The following is a 16,211-nucleotide window of genomic DNA, read 5'->3' as shown; positions in this document are numbered from 1 at the left end:
AAGAGCTGATTCTCCAGGGTGAGAATGAGGCTTTGTAAAAAACACTGGAAGTACGATGGATTGGTTGAGATGGAATTCTGAGACCACTTTAGGTAGGAATTTTGGATGAGTACGAAGAACCACCTTGTCATGATGGAACACAGTGAATGGTGGATCAGTAACTAAAGCTTGCTCACTGACTCGTCGAGCAGAAGTGAGGGCAATAAGAAACACAACTTTCCAAGTGAGATATTTTAGATGAGCCTTATCAATTGGTTCAAATGGCGGCTTCATGAGTTGAGTAAGGACAACATTGAGGTCCCAAACCACAAGAAGTGGATTGAGAGGAGGTTTGACATTGAAAAGTCCTTTCATGAATCTGGAAACCACCGGATGAGCAGAGAGGGTTTTCCCTTCAATAGGCTGATGGAAAGCCGCAATTGCACTGAGATGGACTTGTATAGATGTAGACTTGAGGCCAGAATTGGACAAGTGCAAAAGATAGTCCAAAATAGAAGATAAGGAGGAATGCTGAGGCTCCTTATGATGAGAAACACACCATGTAGAAAATCTAGTCCATTTTTGGAGATAGCATTGTCTAGTTGTAAGCTTTCTAGAAGCTTCTAAAATGTCTCTTACAGATTGAGAAAACTGAAGAGAGGTTATGTTGAGAGGTACCAGACAGTCAGGTTTAGAGACTGCAGGTTGGGATGAAGCAGAGACACTTGACTCTGTGTAAGCAGAGAAGGAAAAACTGGTAGAAGGTAATGCTCTCTGCTGCTGAGTTGAAGTAGAAGGGAGTACCATGGTTGTTTCTGCCACCGAGGAGCGATTAGAATCATGGTGGCATGATCGTTCTTCAAATTGACCAGAGCTTTGAGAATGAGAGGGAATAGAGGAAATGCGTAGAGGAAAAGATTCGTCCATTCCAGAAGAAAAGCATCTGCCTCGAGGCGGTGAGGAGAGTATATCCTGGAACAGAACTGAGTCAGTTTGTAGTTATGGGAAGTTGCAAAGAGGTCTATCTGTGGCGTTCCCCACTGAAAAAATGAGATGAAGGGACGAGGAATGGAGAGCCAATTCGTGAGGTTGCAGAAGACGACTCAAGTGGTCCGCCAAGCAATTCTATGCCACCTGAATGTAGACAGCTTTGAGGAAGGTGTTGTGGCGGATTGCCCAGTCCCATACCTCCAGAGCTTCTTGACAAAGGGAGGCAGACCCTGTCCCTCCCTGTTTGTTGACATAATACATGGCAACTTGGTTGTCCGTTCGAATGAGGACTACTGTGTCGTGAAGATGTTGAAAAGCATGGAGAGCTTTGAGGATCACTCTGAGTTCCAACTGATTGATATGATACTGACGATCCGTACTGGTCCAGAGGCCTTGAGTACGGAGACCATCGAGATGAGCGCCTCAAGCGTAGGTCGAAGAGTCTGTCGTGAGGACCTTCTGATGAGGGGGCGGTTGAAAAAGCAAGCCTCTGGAAAGATTGGAAGAGAGCATCCACCAATGGAGACTGCTTCAAAGAAAAAGTGACTGCGTCCATTGAGATGCCAGGGTCCACTGAGGAATTCCGAGGTGAAATCTGGCAAAAGGAGTCACGTATACTGTGGAGGCCATGTGACCCAGAAGTACCATCATGTGTCTCGCTGAGATGGAAGAGCGGGAAGACACTGTATGACAGTTGAAGAAGAGCTTCCAGATGTTGTTGTAGGAGGAATGCTCTGAGTTGGACAGTGTCCAGAACAGCTCCGATAAATTGTAGATTCTGTGAAGGCTGAAGTTGGGATTTGGGAAAGTTGATTTCGAATTCCAAACTTTGTAGGAACCAGGTAGTCCGTTGGGTCGCTACAATAACCTCCTGAGATGTTGAATCTTTGATGAACCAGTCGTCGAGGTAGGGAAATACCTGAAGATCATGGTTCCTTAGAGCAGCTGCTACCACTACCAGGCACTTGGTGAACACTTTGTGAGACGAGGCCAGGCCGAAGGGTAGAACTCTGTATTGATAATGCAGATTCCCCACCCTAAATCTGAGGTATTGACGGGAGGCCGGATGAATGGGAATGCGAGTGTAGACCTCCTTGAGATCCAGAGAGCATAACCAGTTGTTCTGCTTGAGAAGGGGATAAAGGGATGCCAGGGACAACATTCAAAACTTTTCTTTGACTAGAAATTTGTTGAGAGCCCTGAGATCCAGAATAGGTCACAGGATCACCCGTCTTCTTCGGAACAAGGAAGTAACGGGAGTAAAACCCCCTGTTCTGCTGTTCCAAGGGAACTGGTTCGATGGCATGGAGATGAAGCAGAGCTTGAGCTTCCTGAAGAGAAGGGCGGTCTGGGATGGATTGGAAGGATACTCTCTTGGAGGAAGTTTTGGTGGAACCTGAGTGAAATGGAGAGAGTATCTTTCCCTGATGATGGTAAGCACCCAGAGGTCGGCTGTAATTAACGTCCATCGGTTGTAAAAATGATGGAGACGACCTCCTATAGGGGGGGAAAAGAGACAGAGACAGAACGGTGGAGGTTATGCTCTGTTTGAAACAGTCAAAAAGGCTGAGAAGACTTAGGTGCAGCAGAAGGTTGGGATTTCTGTTGCTTTTGCAACCTCAAAACCTGTTTTTTCAGAGGAGGGCAAGTATAAGGAGCCGGCTTTGGAGCAAAACGCCTTTGATAGATAACAGCAGGGCGTGCAGGCTTGGCAGGAGCTGGCTTTGGTTTAGGTCTGATGATTGAAGCAAATGATTTTTCATGGTCAAATAATTTTTTAGTGGCTGCCTCGATAAACTCGTCAAAGAGGTCGTTGCCTTGACAAGGAATGTTAGCTAAGCGGTCTTGAAGATTAGGGTCATGTCAATGGTACGAAGCCATGCAAGACGACGCATAGCCACAGAGCAAGCAGCCGCTCGGGCAGATAACTCAAAGACATCATAAGATGATTGCAGGAGATGGAGACGTAACTGAGAGAAAGAAGCAATGACTTCTTGAAACTCAAAATGCATGTGATTATCCATATAAGCCAAAAACTTCGGTAGAAGAGAAAGAAGAAATTCAAAATAAGTGATGAAATAAAAATTATAATTGAGGACATCATAGCATTCTGGTAGATGCGACATCCAAATTTGTCCATAGTTTTCCCCTCCCTTCCAGGAGGAACTGTGGCATAGACCTTGGAAGGATGGGATCTCTTCAGGGAGGATTCAACAAGCAGGGATTGATGAGAAACTGAGTTGTCAAACCCTTTGCGATGCACAGTTTTATACCTCAAGTCCAATTTTCCTGGAACTGCTGGTATGGAAAAAGGGGTCTCCATGCATCGAGCAAAAGTCTGGTTCAAAAGCTTATGAAGTGGAAGCTTGAGACACTCTGCCGGAGGTTGAGGAAGACGCATGACTTCTAGATATTCCTTAGAATATTTGGAGCCAGTATCCAATTGTACATCCAAGACTACAGCCATCTGTCGCAGGAAAGACGAGAAAGATAGCTGATCTGGCAAGCTTTGCCTCGAGAAAGACTTGAGGATGTCGAGGCAGCCTATGTCGTAGAAGAAGCTTCGGCAAGGAAAAAGGCATCAAAGGAACCTGGTGACTTGGACGAGGCAATCGAGACCGGAACATCCTTGAGGTCCGGCATCGGAGACCTCGAACGAGGAGTCTGTGGTCTGGTCAAGGTTGGAGTAGATCGAGGCTTCGAGGAAGATCGTCTATCATGAGAAGAACGACGATGCCTGGAAGGATGCCTCGATGAAGGCCTCGAACGGTGGTGAGAACCGTGTCTGGAACTAGATCTTGAGGTTCGAGAAGATTTCACCTCGGAGACGTAGGCAGCTGATGCCGATGTATGAATAGGACTAGAGGCTGTAGATTGAAGCTCCAGAGGCTTGGTGGAGGAACCTCGATGCACTCTCAAAGACTCTGCTCCTTGTTTAGAGTGTGAGGATTCTCGTTAAGGCACTCGCAAAGAATCTGCTCCTTGCTTTTCGTGCTTGGATGGCAGACCAGACACTCGCAGAGATTCTGTTCCCTGCAAAGTGTGTGTAAGTTCAGACTGGGGCAAAGGAAGCGGCTCAACCTCACGGGAGTCTGCTGAATGCCCAGGCTGGATAAGAGGAAGCAATTTGGGTCTCATGTTAGTAAGAAACTGAATAAAATGCTTCTCTAACATGGTCTGGAAAGAAGCCGGCAATGATGGATCCACCTCTGAAACTGGACCACCTGCTTTGGCTAGAGGTTCCTTTGAGATAGTGTGAGCGTGTTTCGACTTAGGAGTCTTGGACACTTTAATCACCACAGGCGGAATCGACTGCTGAGCTATCTGACCTGAGAAAACAGGGAAAGATACAGTAGATGACGTCGAAGCAAGAGCCGCTGCAAACGACGAAGGTCTGATGAGGCTCAAGGTGGAAGCAGTACGCATGGAAGAAGCCTCGAGGCCAAAGACGCCTTCAAAGTCGATGGATCAGTAGGAGACTCCATCTCGAAAAGCTTGCCAACTAGAATGCCGCGAGGCTTAAGTGTTTGGCAAGGCAGGCACGACCTAGGATGATGCTTCAGCCCAAGGCACTTGAGGCAGCGTCCGTGAGGGTCCGTAAGAGAGATTGAGCGCTGACATTTGCTACACCTCTTGAAGCCCGTAGTAGGCCGGGACATAGACGAAAAAATAGCCGCCGCAAAGTCGAAGCCCTCGGGCTGTGGCCGAGCGGCCTGTCCTGGAAAACGAACAGAAGAAAAACTTTTTATTTTAGTTAAAAATAAAATAAAAAAGCAATTCGTGAAGAAAAAAACAAACCGCAGTTGAGAGAAGGCACAAAGTAAACAAAGTTAAACGCAGAGAGTCAAAGACGGACTTCTCGGCTCCGCAGAAAACTGAGAACTGAGGAGACGCGCGCTGTGCTGGGCGGGAAGGCACTCGCGCATGCGCGGTGTGGGCGACTCGAAACTTCGAGTTTCTTCAAGCAAGTCTGCTTGCGAGGCGTCCGCATCCGGGCTCCGTCGATGACGTCACCCATATGTGAGAATACCTGCCTGCTTGTCCTGGGATAATCTATCTTACAAAACTAAATTTATATAGACTTCTTATTGGAGAAATCAGGTCCATACTTTGGTTACTTGGGAAGCACAAACAATGGAAGGCTATCCAAACAGGAGAAAATTCTTATTTGGGAGATTTAATTGAACTCTCTCAGTCCATGGGGTCATAGTTTAATAATGAACATTTTGTGATCATGGTCTGATGACTAGTTGTACTATATGTGGTTACTATTTCTCTGTGATAGGCAGGGGGGGGAGTAGGGGGTTATTTTCCTTCAGGGAAATGATCGGATACTTGGGCGAATGTTTAAGCTCTGTAAAGATTTATTAACAGGGAGATTTGACAGTTTGTGTGTTTAGCTGGGAAGGTTGGGATCTAGTGATGTAGGATAGGTGGTGTGTTGAAGGGAGGGTGTAGGGGGAAGGTTATAATTGAAAAACTTTTTTTGATGACATGTTCTGGGTTAGACATGATACTTTTCCATGGTTGCTTATGTGTAGTTTTCTTGTATGTTTATGTTGCACCGCATTAGTCATCAATAAAAATTAGTTTCAAATAAAAGCTTAGCACTTCAGAGGTAAGGGGTTAATTCTGTGTACATCGATTTGCAAAGGAACAATGGGGCTAAGCTTTGAATGTGCAACAACAAAGGCAGCACACAAGTCCCATTCCCTTTCTTTTTTCCTAATGTCTTTTTCTCAACTCTGTATACTTTATAACATTTTTGCTGTGAAGAAGAATGTTATCTCTGCAGACCCAAGTGTTCTGAGAAACCAAGCATATGTGACATTATCTTTTAGACAGACAAATTGCCTGCGACATTCTGAATGGATGGAATTCATTTACCAAAAAATTTCACATTTCACCAAAAAATTTAAACATTGAATGAATATATAGCCTCATGCAAACAAAAACTGTGGATACAGATGTTCTGGAGATAATTTATTAAACACTGACATATAGAAATATGAAAATTCAATTTAAAAAGTACAATGATAAAAAATCCAGTGAAAAAAATCCAACCGGACTCTACATGGTCCGTGTTTCGGTGAACACGCCTTCCTCAGGTCCAATGGTCCCTTAGCATTTTTTTGCTACTTCAGCTTGTCTGCGGTGTTCTTTGCTCACATGTTTAAAGACAATAGACTGTTTTCAGTCCAATTCTTTATATGTGAGTTTGCAAATCATTGGACCCCTGAGGAAGTCGTGTTCACCGAAACATGGACCGTGTAAGGTCCGGTTGGAATTTTATCATTGTATTTTTTATCACTGTACTTTTTAAATTGAATTTTCATGTTTTTATATGTCAGTGCTTAATAAATTATCTCAGAACATCTGTATCCACAGTTTTTTCTTTTTGTTTTCATCGTGGATTATTGGGTCTCCCCATTTTTCTTTGTTATTCACCAATTTTTATCAACCCTGTGAAGTACCTCATCATTTCAGCCTGCTCATCTAGGTTTTTGTGAATAAAGTCCTCAGGAAAATCTTTGAATAAAGGTGGCAATTGGTTAAAGAACTATCTATGGTTGATCCAGAACAATTTATTTTTACTGTAGGTATTTCCTTTGTTTAACAGTTTTAAAATGGAAATGTAATTAAACAATGATCCAACTATAAAAAAAATAATCATCTAAAACATATGGATTAGAAGAACTGGACAACACAATATCCAACGTGTCTCCAGTAATATGAATAGAGGACAAAACTCATTGAAATCCCAAATCAGAAATAAATTAAAATAGAGTACAAGGTGAAGATAAGTAGTCAAAATTCATGTTAAAATTAGCTAAAATAATATAACCAACTCCGAAATGGGTTGATAGATATTTTCCCAAAATACCTGAACAAAAAAATGAACCAAAGTATCTAATGTCAATAAATTTGCCTATCAGAACCTCTTTATACTGTAGTGTAGTGTATTTGATGACAGAGTATAAGAATGTTGTCTCATTATTAAAGCTAATTCACCGCCCTTTTAGAAGCATGTGAGAATGAGATATGAAAAACCGAGGGGGTAGCGCTAATTAGATCAGCTTCTTCTACATGTTCAATCATGTCTATTAGGAAGATACCAACAATGCTATGTTATTAATTAATGTTATGTTAAGATTGTCAGTCCCTGGATAAATTACATTTTGTTGAGGATAGAATAGGAAAGAAATAATAGTTAAGTCTTCTTAAATGTTTTCTTCTCTGATCACATGTACTGCCAATAGTGCCTACAGGTTTGTTTGGGGGTTTTTCCTGCAAAGAGTATTAGAATGCTTATTTCCAAAAGGGACTGCTCAACTCCTGCTGCCACCGCCCCCGCCCCCCCCCCCCACACACACACCAGTTGATGCGACACCATTGTCACCAACATATACCTGACTGTCCGTATAATTGTAATGTACCTTGAATCACTAATATAACTGTTTTGTGTCTACTGTAATCTACTGTGTTCGTGCTTTTGTAACCCGTTCTGAGCTCATGGGAGGACAGGATAGAAATCTAAATACATAAAATAACAGAAGCCACACAGGTTTCTCCAGAATCAGCTGCATTGCTCTCATTTCCAAACAACTGATGGACCACTTAACCTGAAATTAATCTCCCTAGCCTCAAATCTGTTATTATCCAGCTTGGGGGCCACAATTCCTTTGCTTAAATTTTTCATGCACAGCCAACAATTCAAGACTGCTTCTGGTCTTTCCTTATCTCCCAATTCTGATTTGAGAAGAATACTGGGAGAGCAACATTAACTGCATGAAACACATGCGAGTTTTAGCCCAGGACACTAAATCCAGTGTTGCTGCTATCAAATCCAAAATTTAAAGACAATCTCAGTCTGTGTGTGCTTGAAATTTCAGAAGACATTCCTAATCTGTACCTACAATTAAGGATTATCTGCTTAAGCAAGAATGGTGTCAAGCAAGAAACATAGAAACATGATGGCAGATAAAGGCCAAATGGTCTATCCAGTCTGGCTATCTGCAGCATCCATTATCTCCTTCTCTCCCTAAGAGATCCCACATGCTTGTTTCACACTTTCTTGAATTCAGACACAGTCTATGACTCCACCACTTCTACTGGGAGACTATTCCACACATCAACCACCCTTTCTGTAAAAACGCATTTCCTTAGATTACTCGTGAGCTTATCACTTCTTAACCTCATTCTATGCCCTCTCACTCTGGAGTTTCCTTTCAGTTGAAAGACTCGCCTCATGTATATTTATGTCAAATAAGTATTTAAGCATCCATCATATCTTTCCTCGTCTGCCTTTTCTCCAAAGCATACATATTGAAATTTTTAAGACTGTCCTTGTACACCTTATGTCTCGCAAACTTTTTCTAGTCCCGGCACACTAAACTTGGGGCCGCTTCTAGAGGGCTTCCAAGCATGCACGTCCCACAGAAAGCGGGCTACATCTGGATGAGCTTCCAAGGAGCTCCTCAGAGAAGGAGGGCTCATACACAAGAACCCGGCAATCTGCACCTTGTAAGAAGCTACCACTAGGCCTTTCTTCAGGCTATCCTGCAGAACACGAGGAACCGACGGAACAGAAGGGTCCACCTGTCTCAAGATGCACCAGGCCCGATAACATCTCCAAGCCAAACCTTAGAATAGACAGCTACTGTGGATTGCCTTTCACTGTGAAGCAACATGGCAACCACAGCTGAAGAGTAGTCCCCGACTAGATAAGGCTGTGCACTCAATAGCTATATCATAAGACCAAAGTGGTCCAGATCCTGCAGCGCAATCTGACCCCGTGTGAGGAGGCGAGGGTGACAAGGTAGCCGGAGTCCCTGATCCCACTGGATCTGAACCAAGTTGGCATACCATAGTGTGACAAGGATCACTGGACCTCCGTAGGCTGCTATCCATCTCAACAGATGCCCTATCATGGTCCTCAGATGGAAAACAGAGGAAACCTACCCATGGTCAGGGCTGAACCAGAGTGTCAAGGCCTTCACTGCCAGCCTCAAGATGGCGACTGAAGAACCAATCTGCTTTCTTGTTCGCCACAGTCACCATGAGATTGAACATGGGACACCCCCACTGATCTACTATGCAAGTGCTCTTTGAGACAGAGACCACTCTCCGGGATCTGACGATTGAGAAAATCTGATTGAATGTTGTCCACTCCTGCCACATGCGCTGCTGACAGCACCACTAGGTGTCTCTCCACCTACAAGAAGAGAAGCTGAGCCTCCATGCTCAGAGAGGGACTCCTCATGCCCCCTGCCCATTGACGTAAGCCACTGTTGTGGCATTATCCGAGAAGAAAAAGGACAGCTTGATGACCGATACAACCCTCGAAGTGAAGGAGAGCAAGCTGAATCGCCCAAAGCTCCAGGCGATTGATTGACCACTTGCGCTTGGAGAAAGCCCACCAACTCTGAACAAGAATGGTCATACACACACTCATCAGCTCACCCAATCAGAAATCTGGAGGGGGAGGGCCCTGGAGAGCAAGAAAGGTAGCAGCCACTAGGCAAGACTATCGTGGAACAGTCGACTAGGGTAGGGGTGCATGTAACAAGTCCCACTGTTGACTCCAGCATGAAAGCATAGTATCTTGCAGCAGATGCAGACGGGTTCTGGTCCAAGGAATCACATCAATAGTTACCACCATAATCCCCAGAACCTGGAGGTACTGACATGGCGTTGGGACCAGAGTGGCCAGAAGGTCCCCGAAAACCCAAAGCTTCTCTTGACGGGAGAAAATGCAGGAACACTTTGTTCTGTCCCATATAAAATCCAACTCCCAGGTATTCCAAATCTTGTATCAGTTCAAGGTGACTTCCTGAAATTGATCACCCAGCCCAGTTTGCAGGAACAACTGTACCACCTGATGATCAGTCTGACATCTCTCAGACTCTGATCAACCAGTCATCCAGTACGGGTGAACCAGAACACCCAGGGTGCAAAGATGGGCCATCGCCACCACCACTTTGGTGACGGTCCTGGGTGCCTTTGCCAATCCAAAGGACATCACTGCAAACAGGAAATGTTGCTTCAAAACATGGAATCTCATACTTCCTGTGGTCCAGAAAAATGGGAATCTGCGAGTTGGGGCAGTAGACGTGAGAAAACCCTCTTCGGAGTTTGAAGGCATCTGGGCAAGTCTTGCACCCCTTGCAGGCTGCAGCGCATGTTGAACACAGCTACACATACCACAGCCATCCACAACAAATAAAGGCATGAATCCATCACATCCTGCCCTTGGGGCTATCCATGTGGTTTTCTTGCAAAAACGAACCTGGCAAGTATGAAAAATAACTTTTAAATGAAATTGGAAAAAAAAATCCAAGCTAGCCGCTGCAGGTGCCGATATTCACTAAAAATAAACCGGGAAAAACAGAGGGAGCCCTAAAAAATGACTATTTTAGGATTTTAAGGGTGGAAAGGGTATGGCATGCAGTGGAACCATCCAAAAACTCCTTTTTGGGACCCCTCAAAATCGCTGATTCAGGGTGTCAGCCTATATTCACAATTATATGTGCTGAATGGGAAACACTGCACAGAGCTGAAACAGCTTACATGGAGAGACCCTCTACTTTGAGAGACCTGGACATCCATGGCTAGGTACCTCCGCCACCCTCAGACACACCGTACAAACGCCTGGCGGAGAATGCAGTATGGCTCCGATCCCGGACACGCCTCTACGGAGCCATGCAGTCTGCGCCACTAGCAGACAAACCAGGGGCCTGAGCCCCGATCTGATGTGCAGGCTGTCGAGAGGGTGCACCGACAGGCAGTGAACCCCCCCAGAAGCAGACTTTTCCAAAGGTCTGCAATCTCCCGCAATCAGAGCTGTTCCCGCAAGGACCCTCCACAGCACGAGGGTGAAAACCATAAATGCAAAGACTGAAATTATGCAAAATAAAACATGAGCAGAAAAGACAAGCTCCTACAGCCTGGCTTGTAGGAAGGAAAACCGATTGCTAGAGGGCCAGTGATGAGGTAAGAGGAGGTGTGATTTATGTCTCTGAAATTTGAGGCTTCCTACAAAGTCCTAGTGGGTAGACAGAAATAACCCACTGGTCCAGGAATAAAGTAGGATTGTACAAGAATTGAGTGTGATACCCCTGAGGTGGTAATGGTCCCATAGCACCCCAGCTCAGTCCAACCAAAAACAGGGGTAGAAAAAAAAAAAAGCCACTGCCTAACCTTTCCAACAGATCCTGCCTAGGCCTAAACATAGGAGACTGCACAGGCTTACCACTCCACCTTCTGGATACTGAGAACAAACTGATTCTATGAGGGCAGCCCCCTCCCTCCCAATCGCCTTAGTCTGGGCATCTCCCTCCTTTCCTTCCCCTCAACTTTGCTGGCGATTTTCATTGTTGCATCTCCGAGCGGCTGCCTGAAACTTCTCCTCTGACACAACCGCAAACAGGAAGTTGCGTCAAAGGAGAAGTTTCAGAACAGCCGCACATGACTTGAGAAAAGGCTCTGGCTAATCGGAGGAAGAACAATGAAAATCACCAACAAAGGTGAGGGCATGAAAGGAGGGAGGGAGATGCCCAGACCACGGTGAACAGGATGGAGGGGGCTGCTGGACACACGAAGGGCACTGAAGGGAAGTGGAGAGAGGAACAGACGCTGAAGGGAAATGGGGAAGAGAGAGAGGGAGGGGAGGGAGGAGCAAATACTGCATTAGTGGGTAGGAGAGAGGGGAGAAGACGCTAAAGGGAAGTGGGGAGGGGAAAGGGGAGCACATACTGGATAGGAGAGGATAAAGAAAAAAGGGCACATGCTGGATTGGCGAGAGATACCAGATCTAAGGAAGGAAAGAAGAGAGATGCTAAAAACCACCTGGGGGAGGGAAGGGAAGAAGACAGATGCCAGATTATGGGGGGAACAGAGAGAAGAAAATGGGTGCCAGACCAATGGGGGAGGGGTATGCGGAGGGAGTGATGGAAGGGCGAGGCGGCCAGTTTCTGGCAGAAGCCTACAAACAGAGCAGTTGCCATATTGAAGAGGCAGAGAGAACACAGACAGTGGATGGAAGGAATAGAATGACAAGAAGATGAGGAAAGCAGAATCCAGACAACAAAAGGTAGGGAAAAAAAAAACCTTACTATTTCTTTTTTTTTTTTTTTTGCTTTAGCACAGTGTCTTGCAAAATTTTTTGAGCCGGGGCACACTAAACCTAGTGTCCCCAGCTTGAGACACCCGGAAGTGTGCTGGCGTCGGCGTGATGCCGTCACGCGCATGCATGGTGTCGGCGTGCCATCAGAACATGCGCAAAGGCCCTTCAAATGGGCCTTGAGTCAAGAGAAGGACCTGTTCTGGAGAGAAGGGCCGGCAGAGAGAAGAGGTGCCGGCTTTGGGAGATTGTCTACAGGACGTGTCTCTTGCAAAGAGAAGCACGTCATGTAAGCAGTCATCCAGCACCAGCACCTCTTTTCTTCCCCAATGTACTGCGGCACACCTGAAATCTCAGGAGGCAAACTGGTGTGCCATGGAATACAGTTTGTGATACACTGTTTTAAGATAAGTAGTATTGTATTTGTGTTGATAAACATTTATAAACAAAACCCTGCCAGCTGAAGATCTCTTCTAGTTCGGCAGCCAGAATTTTGTTTATAAAATGACAATTGTACAAATTATTATTTCTTTTTATAGTTTAATAAAATTAAGTTTAGTATAAAATTATTCAAGGCTTGTGCGGATAGGATCAGATGGTTTGCGGGGACAGGGACAGAGCTCACAGGGATGGAGCGAAGATGGGGCCAAATATTTTCCCTGTGTCATTCTCCAATTCACTACAGTGTTGGTTCTCTTCTTCATTCAGGTCTGAAAGACAATCCAATTATCTTCTCGGATGATGTAAAATCATAGGCAACTGAATCCTCGGGAAGGTTGTACCAAAACTTGATCAAAATGAAGGGTTCTATTTGTGATTTATAAACAGTTGTACAGAATATTGTTCCTTTTTATATTTTGGTTTTCCATTAAGAATATATATATGAATGTCATAAGATATTATTTTCAGGTGGTATATATTAGTTATATATGAATTTGGGAGGGGGTGGGGGGTTAAATCTTATTGATGTACGATATTGAAGATTTTTCAAGTGATGTTGTATTATAATTGTTCAATATTTACTGTACACTTGAAGTAAGCTATAAAATGAATAAAGAATAAAAAAAAAAAATCCTACATAATAAAACGCTAGACGCGCATGTGCACTCAACTGTGTGCTTCTGTAATCCCCGAGATGTAGGTCCGTGGCTTTGCAGGAGTGCGCATGCGCGAGTCCCCAGCCTTACTTATGTTTCCAGCACCTACCACTCGCCGCTAGCGCTGGACTTCCTGCTCTCCGTGTCGGCTCCTCTCACCCTACCTCGGACTTACATGTCAGGCGGGGATCGACAGAGGAGCCGCGGCACCTTTTCACACCCTCCCCAGCACTGCCGCCATCGTCACTAACTTTTTAAAGTCCGGAAAAGCCGTCGGCCATGAAGTATGCAGGTGGCGTACTTCAGGCTGATGGCTTTTCAAACCGCCCCCCCCCCCACCCTCGCTGGTAAGTTTTTTTTTGTTTGTTTTTTTTTAAAAACCTGGTAGTCCAGCGGTATCCCTACCTCGCTCTCGCAGCTGCCAATGCTGGAGGGAGCTTTGTTGTTAAGGCCTGGCTTCTTCGGGCAGCAGCAGCATTTAAAATTCGCTGCTGTTGCCGACTTCAGGCCTTACTCTCTGGCGGGTCCTGCCTACTTCCTGTTTTCATGAAGACAGGACCGGCCAGAGAGGAAGACCTGAAGCCTGGCAACAGCAATGAATTATGATTGCTGCTGCTGCCCGATGAAGTTCAAGGAGGAAAGGGAGCAGAGGGGGAGAGAATGGCTTAGAGGGAAGAAGACATGGCAGGGCATGCAGGGAAGGAGGAAGGTATGCCACACCAAGTGAAAAGGAAGGGGGAAAGGAAGGAGGAGATGCCATATGGAACAGAGAGAGACAGAAGGCGGACACTGGATGGAAAGAGGAGAGAGGGCAGTGAATGGAAGGGAAAAAACAAGAGGGTGAACAGTAGATAAAAGGAGTGTGAGAGGGAGACAGCTACTGAATGCATGAAGACAGGACCGGCCAGAGAGGAAGACCTGAAGCCTGGCAACAGCAATGAATTATGATTGCTGCTGCTGCCCGATGAAGTTCAAGGAGGAAAGGGAGCAGAGGGGGAGAGAATGGCTTAGAGGGAAGAAGACATGGCAGAGCATGCAGGGAAGGAGGAAGGTATGCCACACCAAGTGAAAAGGAAGGGGGAAAGGAAGGAGGAGATGCCATATGGAACAGAGAGAGACAGAAGGCGGACACTGGATGGAAAGAGGAGAGAGGGCAGTGAATGGAAGGGAAAAAACAAGAGGGTGAACAGTAGATAAAAGGAGTGCGAGAGGGAGACAGCTACTGAATGCAAGTGTGGGGGAGAGGAGGGACAGCCACTGAATGGAAGTCTGAGGGACAAGGGGAGCAGAAGTTGGAAAGAAGTGGGGAGAGAAAGAAAGACAGATAGTGGGAGAGAGGGAGACAGAAAGGAAAGAAAGAGACAGGGGCAGGGAGAGAGACAGAAAGAAAGAAAGACAGCGGCAGAGAGAGACAGAAATAAAGAAAGACAAACATATATTCTAGCACCCGTTAATGTAACGGGCTTAAAGACTAGTGTGTATATATACACATTTCAATAAGAATTGCCACTGCTGGGTCAGACCAGTGGTCCATCGTGCTCGGCAGTCTGCTCACGCGGCGGCCCTTAGGTCAAAGGCCAGTGCCCTGATTGAGTGTAGCCTTACCTGCGTACGTTCTGGTTCATCAGGAACTTGTCTAACCTTGTCTTGAATCCCTGGAGAGGGCTTTCCCCTATAACAGCCTCCGGAAGAGCGTTCCAGATTTCTACCACTCTCTGGGTGAAGAAGAACTTCCTTACGTTTGTATGGAATCTATCCCCTTTTAACTTTAGTGTGCGCCCTATCGTTCTCTCTTGGAGAGTGTGAACAACCCGTCTTATCTACTAAGTCTATTCCCTTCATTATCTTGAATGTTTCGATCATGTCCCCTCTCAATCTCCTCTTTTCAAGGGAGAAGAGACCCAGTTTCTCTAATCTTTCACTGTACGGCAACTCCTCTAGCCCCTTAACCATTTTAGTCGCTCTTCTCTGGACCCTTTCGAGTAATATAATGTCCTTCTTCATGTACGGAGACCAGTGCTGGACGCAGTATTCCAAGTACAGCGGCATGATAACTTTCTCCGATCTGTTTGTGATCCCATTCTTAATCATTCCTAGCATTCTGTTCGCCCTTTTCGATGCTGCCACACATTGCACGGACGGCTTCATTGACGTCTACCAGTACTCCCAAGTCTCTTTCCTGGGGGGATCTCTCCAAGTACTACACTGGACATCCTGTATTTATGTATAAGATTTTTTTGTTATTGACATGCATCATCTTGCACTTATCCACATTAAACCTAATTTGCCATGTTGCAGCCCATTCCTCGAGCGTGTTTATATCATGTTGCAGGTCTTCACAACTCTGAATAACTTTGTATTGTCCACAAATTTAATCACCTCGCTCGTTGTACCAATTTCCAGATCGTTTATAAATATGTTGAAGAGCACGGGCCTGAGCACCGAACCCTGCGGCACTCCACTCATGACGCTTTTCCAGTCTGAGTATTGTCCGTTTATCTCCACTCTCCGTTTCCTATCCGCAAATCAGTTTTTAATCCACGTGAGTATTTCACCCTCGATTCCATGGCTTATGTAGATGTGGACAGATCTCACAGGGACAGAGGCAGAGCCTGCGGGTACAGGGACAAACTTTGTCCCCATTTCATTCTCTATTTTAAAGTGGTTCTGACTCTATAAGGAAGTAACCTTAAAGGGGAAATGGCAGCGTTCTACAGACTCTCTCATACTCCTATTTGAAAAAAAATTTGTTTCAAGGGTGTTTTATTTTTAAAACTGAAAATCAAAAGTCCTAGCTATAACCTATCACACCAGCAACTAATCTTTCCTTGCCATCCCTCACCATGGATGGTGCGTGGTCTTCATCATAAGGTATATGGGGACAGATTTAAAGATCTCAATATGTATAATTTGGAAGAAAGGCGGGAGAGAAGAGATATGTTAGTTATTTAAAACACCTACAAATCTCTTTCATTTGAAAGAAAGCTCTAGAATGAGAGGGCATAGGATGAAGTTAAGAGGTG

At 45.3% G+C, this 16,211-nt stretch overlaps 1 protein-coding gene across 6 annotated transcripts in view; it reads right to left on the bottom strand.

The window, feature by feature from the left end:
- Window positions 1-16,211, bottom strand: part of KANSL2 (KAT8 regulatory NSL complex subunit 2) — a 269,907-nt gene that overhangs the window by 182,232 nt on the left and 71,464 nt on the right. The window lies entirely within an intron of this gene.

This window comes from Geotrypetes seraphini, chromosome 3 (genome assembly GCF_902459505.1).
Source record: "Geotrypetes seraphini chromosome 3, aGeoSer1.1, whole genome shotgun sequence".
In the NCBI taxonomy this organism is placed as follows: Eukaryota; Metazoa; Chordata; class Amphibia; order Gymnophiona; family Dermophiidae; genus Geotrypetes; species Geotrypetes seraphini.
The sequence above is the reverse complement of the archived record's forward strand: the minus strand, read 5'-3'. Positions and strand labels throughout refer to the sequence as shown.